This window comes from Schistocerca nitens, chromosome 1, assembly GCF_023898315.1.
Source record: "Schistocerca nitens isolate TAMUIC-IGC-003100 chromosome 1, iqSchNite1.1, whole genome shotgun sequence".
NCBI lineage: Eukaryota > Metazoa > Arthropoda > Insecta > Orthoptera > Acrididae > Schistocerca > Schistocerca nitens.
In genome coordinates, this window is record NC_064614.1 from 1191352673 (window position 1) to 1191359938 (window position 7266).

Below are 7266 nucleotides of genomic sequence, written 5' to 3' on the forward strand. Positions count from 1 at the left end.
TCCACGGGTACACTTCTGCGAATGGTTCATCCAACAATGTGTCAATCCTCATTTCAGTGCTAATGTTCTCTTTACGGATGAGGCTTCATTCCAACGTGATAAAATTGTAAATTTTCGCAATCAACATGTGTGGGCTGACGAGAATCCGCACGCAATTGTGCAATCACGTCATCAACACAGATTTTCTGTGAACTTTTGGGCAGGCATTGTTGGTGAGTCTTGATTGGGCCCCATGTTCTTCCACCTACGCTCAGTGGAGCACGCTACCATGATTTCATACGGGATACTCTACCTGTGCTGCTAGAACATGTGCCTTTACAAGTACGACACAACATGTGGTTCATGCACGATGGAGCTCGTGCACATTTCAGTCGAAGTTTTCGTACGCTTCTCAACAACAGATTCGGTGACCGATGGATTGGTAGAGGCGGACCAATTCCATGGCCTCCACGCTCTTCGCCGGCCGCTGGTGGCCGAGCGGATCTGGCGCTATAGTCTGGAACCGCGCGACCGCTACGGTCGCAGGTTCGAATCCTGCTCGGGCATGGATGTGTGTGTTGTCCTTAGGTTAGTTAGGTTTAAGTAGTTCTAAGTTCTAGGGGACTTATGACCTCAGCAGTTGAGTCCCATAGTGCTCAGAGCCATTTGAACCATTTTTTCCACGCTCTTCTGAACTCAACCCTCAACACGCCATTCTCCAGGGCTGCATCAGCGCATTAGGGATTCCATGCAACGGAGGGTGGATGCATGTATCGTCGCTAACGGAGGACATTTTGAACATTTCCTGTAACAAAGTGTTTGAAGTCGCGCTGGTACGTTTGCGAGGTGCCGGGGCTAGCAGTGTATTTAACACTAAATTCTTGAATCTACATCTGTAAATGATGCTCTAAGCCCCCCTATACTAACTCCGACTTTTGCTGTTGCACAAGGATGAAAAAAAAATATACGCGCACTGACTGTAATCAGCCCTGCAAGTGGAGTAGAAAAGAGTTTGGCACCTGCAATAATTTAATTTGATAAATAAGTTAAATAAAGGAAAGTTTCATTAACCTAGTGAGGAATGATAGGTTTACTCTACCGATTAACAGAATGAAAGTTCTGTGCAAAATAACAATATGATTTATTACGACTAAACACAAAATACTAAACCAAAACACATGACACATTTACAATACATTAAATTGGCTCGAATTGGAAACACAAACAAACGCTATAAAGGTGAAGTTGTCCCTAACTTAGATCGTGAGGTTTAAGACGAAGTGGTATGTGGAGCCAATTCCTTTCCACTCAAATCTCGAGAGAGACACACAGCTAACCCCACAGTAATTGCTGCTACTCAAGACAGAACAAAGTTAGAAAAGGATGAACAGGCGCGCTCTGCTGAGCTCTGATTATCACCTAGGAAAATCCCTATCTGCCGGTGCTGCGGACGTACATTACCAAACTGTCTTCTTATCTCCCAGAACACGATCTGGCGTACCGCAGGCGAGGGCTGGTTGCTTCGACGTCCTCGACCGAAAGGCGACTGCCGACTACTCAGAGCACCCGTACAGGCCGAACACACAACATTCCCGCCCCCACGACAGTGGCCGTGGTTAAACGTTCCAATCAGCAACTCGAAAACCGGCGGAAATTCCACTCCATTGCCGGAGCACTACCATTCCACCAATGGAGATTCTTGGCGCCAATTTCTGCGCTGATTTTGCTACGTCACGGCGCTATGCCCTGAGCAAACCAATCACCGTTACTATTTTGCAGAAAGTGCGGGAATTTTCCCGCCACAACTGCGTGGGTACACAAGTCATTCCCACGCCTCGCTGGTAGCCCGCCAGAAAGTGTTTTCGCAAAGTTTCTCCGAAGTAACGGAACCTCTAGCCCAGCCGCTACTTCACACCCCAGCGGGCGTGTCTCTTGACAATGTCGGCGTCTGCAAAGCATTCACTCGACTGCCTCACACACGTCGGCTTAACTCTCTCCAGTTCCACAGAGCCCGCCTGTCACCGGACCACCCGGGTGACGAGAGACGCTGCGTGGGAAGTCCGCGTGTTAAGGAAAAGCAAACCTTCCACCGCATGCAACTAGAGGGGAGAATCGTAAGATAGAAATATGAGAGGGGGCTCATGCCACCTCTCACGTTCTGTTGCTGTGTGTTTCCATTCCATGATTAATGTGATTTGAAGAGAAGTAATAAAATGAGCTCTAACATGGAAAGTAAGCGTTTCCAGACACATGTCCACATAACATATTTTCTTTGTGTGTGAGGGATGTTTCCTGAAAGTTTGGCCGTACCTTTTTGTAACACCCTGTATACACCGGGGCGACAAAAGCCATGGGACAGCGACATATAGAGACGACGATAGTATTGAATACACCAGGTTTAAAGGGCAGTGCATTGGCGGAGCTGTCATTTGTGTTCAGATGATTCATATGAAAAGGTTTCCGACTTGATTGTGGCAGTACGAGTTCCTTATAGAGGTTTCAGCAAACGGACACTTGTAGTTCGTTGCCTGCTGGAGCCTATGCAGTGCATTTGTCTACGTACAAGAAGTGCACGAAACGTATTATATATTAAGCAACTGATAGTTAGCATTTAGATATGTTACTGAACATAAATTAGTTCGACACCTAAAATGCGACTATATTTCATCAGTGCGAGTGTATGCAATGTAGGCCTACGACTGTTTATATTATTCATATGGTTATGGACGCCAGTTTAACTATCTACAATTACATCCTTGTTACAAATGAATCAAACGTATTTAGCGAGTTATATTCACTTAATGCATTTCTGTTGGTATACAAATAACGGTAGGTAGACGCTGAAAACTGAAATGTGAGACGAGAAGTCAGAATGAATAACAGCAAAATTTTGCACTCTCCCAGGTGGAGAAACAAAAATTAACTTCAAAACATGGCTTATATAACTTCCATGCCGTCTGTAAACTCACTGTTGTGCACCCATGCCAAATGTGTTTCACATTCTGTAATTGCATAACTGCAAGTCAGCGCCCTAATAGACGGAATTTTTTCGCCCTCAAAATTTCACACTTTTCATCACTTTTTTAACGTAGAAAATTGCCTTTTCTCTTTCCGACTGTTGGGGCCCAGAGATGAGCACACTTACAACATAACTTGGTGTTTTTTAAGGGACTACAAAAACCGCGCTACTGTATAAAACACGAACTACTGTTGTCATTAAGTCGTGGCTGCAAAGCGGCATCGAATCTGCCGCGGCGTCAAGAAAACGGCACAAATTCTTATAAACAGAAAATAAAACCTAAGTTAAATTGCAGCTGTTAGAGTCACAGTGTTTCCCGTTACTCTCTGCGTTGCCAAAGTTGAGAACCTTGCTTTATATATTTGCATGTGTCTAGTTATACAGGGAGATTTCGTGATGATGTTACAAACTGTCATGGATGATGGAGAAAGATAAATATACTAATTTGAGGTAAGGGACCGTGGTCCGCCGGCCCGGGTGGCCGAGCGGTTCTAGGCGCTCAGTCTCGAACCGCGCAACTGCTACAGTCGCAGGTTCGAATCCTGCCTCGGGCATGGATGTGTGTGATGTCCTTAGGTTAGTTAGGTTTAAGTAGTTCTAAGTTCTAGGGGACTGATGACCTCAGAAGTTAAGTCCCATAGTGCTCAGAGCCATTTGAAACATTTGACTGTGGTCCGGAAACGACCGACTCGAAAGGTATAAGCGTAAATCTTTCTGAGACCTCAGTCATTGGACTTCTTCTACTAAGAGCTCTTTGTTTTCAAAATTTCGGATGGAGGTACTGTTGACCAAAATAAGAAAAATCATCCAGTAAACATGCGCGTTAAAATGCGTTTCGTAAGAGCTGTGAGCAGTTGTTCAGCAGAAGAGATGTGTGAACGAGTTTTCGTAGCTCTTAACACTTTAAGTGGGCGTGCCGGATATAACCGTCCACGCTCTGCTAATTCACAGTGGGATGTACGAATAAATCCGTCCGCCGCGTTATGTGGCTAGTAGCTACTTGGAATTACGACTTACCGGCCTGCCGTTGCACCTGTGGTATTAGTTGAGCTTCGTCCACTACATGGCAGCTCTCTCCAGGCAACAAAGCATATTCTGGGCTAGTTACAACATTTTCCACTTAAGCACGCCTCGACAGTATGGGTCCTAAAACCAGCAGCAGAATAGCGTCTTTTCCGTCTGTGTTTACCACCACGTTAGCGAGTGATCTTTTACAATGGCGAAAACAAGTCGTTTATCAGATTGGGAGATAGACAGTTGCTTTCAGGAAGTGATGATAATTTCAGCGTCGATTCTGCAATTTTTCAAGATATGGATACCGAGGCTAGTGAAAGCGACTTCGATTCAGAAACATCTGACGACGAGTCACTACTGCAGCATATCGTACACAGTGCGTTTGTGCGTGCTAGTTCGGGTCGTGAGCAATGTTCAGCGGTAGTGGTGGTTCAGTTGTGCCTAAACAATAAGATGTGATGTGTTGTTTTGTGGATGATTCCTTATGCAAAGTAATAGCTGAAGAGACGAACTTGTATGCACAACAGTTCATATCTTCTCTTCACAATTTAGCAGCTCGTTGCAGGATACTGCAAGGGATGAGGTAAAAACACTTATCAGAATGTTCATACTTCAAAGAATTCTTCACATAGCAGAACACAAGGTGTACTTTTGAAAGAGAGGAACTGATGAGTGGAAAGCGGTTTCATCTTTTATTGAAATTCCTCCACTTTGCTGACACCTCTTATGATCCACTAGGCACCACCAGCAAAAAACTGTTCAAAATTCACCAGAGTATGGAGCATCTGGGGCGTAAATTCGGATCAGTATGCGTGCCAGAAGTTACATTAACCATTGAATCGTTGTTGCTTTGAAAAGTACAACTTGGATGAAGGCAATTTATCCCGTCAAAACGCAGCAGATTCAGCAACAAATTTTACGAAGTCTGTGAAAACCCCTCCCGGGTATGTATGAGACTTCATTGCTTGCACTGGAAAGGACACTAATTATGGTAGCCACTATCCAAAAGAAACAATAACAATTGTTTTGGAGATGTACGTGATCGACTCTGGAAAGGTCACTGCAAATATCTTGACACTGGTACACCAGTCCAGATTTGCTGGAGAAACTAACCAACAATAACACCGACATTGTCTGCACAATGCGGTACGACAGGAAGCGGTTCGCTGACTACGTAAAAAAAACTGAAGAAAGAAGAGTACATAACAGGGTACAGAGGCAAGCAGATGGTAAGGAAATGGAAGAACAAAAGAGACGTTATTATGATCAACACCTTTCATGACGATACGTTTTTAAATGTAAACTCGATTAAGGGAATCGTTGAAAAGCCACATGTTATCGTTTACAAGAACATGGTGGGTGCGATTCCCAGTTGCATAGCTCCCAGATGGCGTGGGGCAGGCTGAGCAAATAGTGTCAGAAGCTTTTCCACCACTGGACACTGCATGCTCCATTGCTTACGTTCTGTAGGATTATGGCGAAAAAAGTTGAATGAGTTTCATGATTAGTCTTGGCGTACAGTTGGCTGTATCTCCACCACAACAAGGCACAACAGTAGGACGCTCATCTGAAATACCGAAAACAACACGTCTTACAGCTAGGCATTTTCCAGACCTTCTGGCATCCATAACGAAGAACAGACCAACAAGGAGCCGTGGGGTGCGCACGAGAAAAGACCTTCGCATAGAGACTTCATACTGGTGCGCAGAATGCGAAGTTTCATTCTATGCAGCACCTTGCTTTAAAATGTTTCACACGTAGAATTACTTGCTATATCGAGACAACACGTTTTCGATAACTACTGCAATAATATATTTTATTCATTCCCACCCAAATTCACCTTAAATTAAAAAATTAAAACATTAAGGAAAACTTTTACGTGTGAGAAAAGTACACAGTACCACCGCGCCAGGACACGATGGCGCAAATTACCCACTGAGAAAGAGACGCACGCAGGCGAACTACGTCCGCAGCTCGTGGTCTCGCGGTAGCGTTATCGCTTCCCGAGCACGGGGTCCCGGGTTCGATTCCCGGCGGGGTCAGGGATTTTCCCTGCCTCGTGATGACTGGGTGCTGTGTGATGTCCTTAGGTTAGTTAGGTTTAAGTAGTTCTAAGGTCTAGGGGACTGATGACCATAGATGTGAAGTCCCATAGTGCTCAGAGCCATTTGAACCATTTAGCCAGGCGAACTACCCACTTAACAAGTTGAGGAATGCATTTTAGAACCCTTGTTTGTTTGACAGTTTTTCCCGGTTTTGGCCCACACTACCTCGTCCCGAAATATAGGAAGCAGTAGAAAAGATCCATAGGTATCAGAACGATTTTCGTGTAGAACTTCCAAGTCGGTCGTTTCCAGACCAGGCCCCATGATCTCAGACTGATATATTTACCCTCCTCCATGATCCCTGGTAGTTCTTAACATTATTATGGAATCACCCTGTATAAAGAGAACAACTTTGATTGATATTTGACATCTTTCTTCCTTTTGGTATATATTATTTCAAAGCAGACTCCTCAAGGATAATTTACTGAATTTTTGTGCTGCAGAGTAAATATATACCATGTTTTATTCTCACTGCCACGTTGCAACTGGTTAAACTTCGTATCACTGATATAGCAGATAGTGGAAGTAATGAATAAGGTGGGCACTCATGATATAATTGAAGCGTGGACAAGCACATGAATGTGGTGAGCTGTTTGGGCATTGTCTTTTCTTAGGGCTGATGAATAGGCGGAACACACAAGCATTTACATGGTCCGGTGCTGTGGCCCGACTGGCCACAGTCGGGTTGCAGCGTTGGGGCAATTGGCTGCATATATGTGTTCCTTTTGCGTGTTTGGCGACAGGACAGTGATAGGACAGTGGCCGGAGGCTTGGCTACGGCACTAGCTCGACACACATGTGGGGATTTTAGCGAGGGCCACATTTATTTCCGATGGATTCTGCAAAACCCGCAGACCCCCATCTGTGCCTTAGTGGAGACCTTCGGGCCGTTACTCAAGATTCTCAGAACCGTCGACCCCTCCTCTTCAGCTGCGTGCACACTAGCGGATTACTGCGACGGGACTCTTTCAGAAATCTTTCAGTGGTTTTCACGTGACGGCAAGGTTTACTTGGTTGAAATAAAGTGACCCAAGTTGTTTGGCGTTGTGCTTTATTGATGATGTGGTGGATGTTAACGTCAGGAACGCTGTGTCAACTGCAACTCGTGGGAAGCGCGCCCAGCCACACCGCTGCGGACAGATAGGTGAG

The 7266-nt window shown here is 45.0% G+C and overlaps 1 non-coding gene across 1 annotated transcript; it reads left to right on the top strand.

Annotated features, from left to right (window-relative positions):
* The first annotated feature begins 3469 nt into the window (after nt 1-3469).
* Nucleotides 3470-3552, top strand: Trnas-cga (transfer RNA serine (anticodon CGA)). The gene is given in 2 exon segments: nt 3470-3508; nt 3515-3552. It is a non-coding gene; the product is annotated as a tRNA-Ser (tRNA).
* Nucleotides 3553-7266: the final 3714 nt, after the last annotated feature.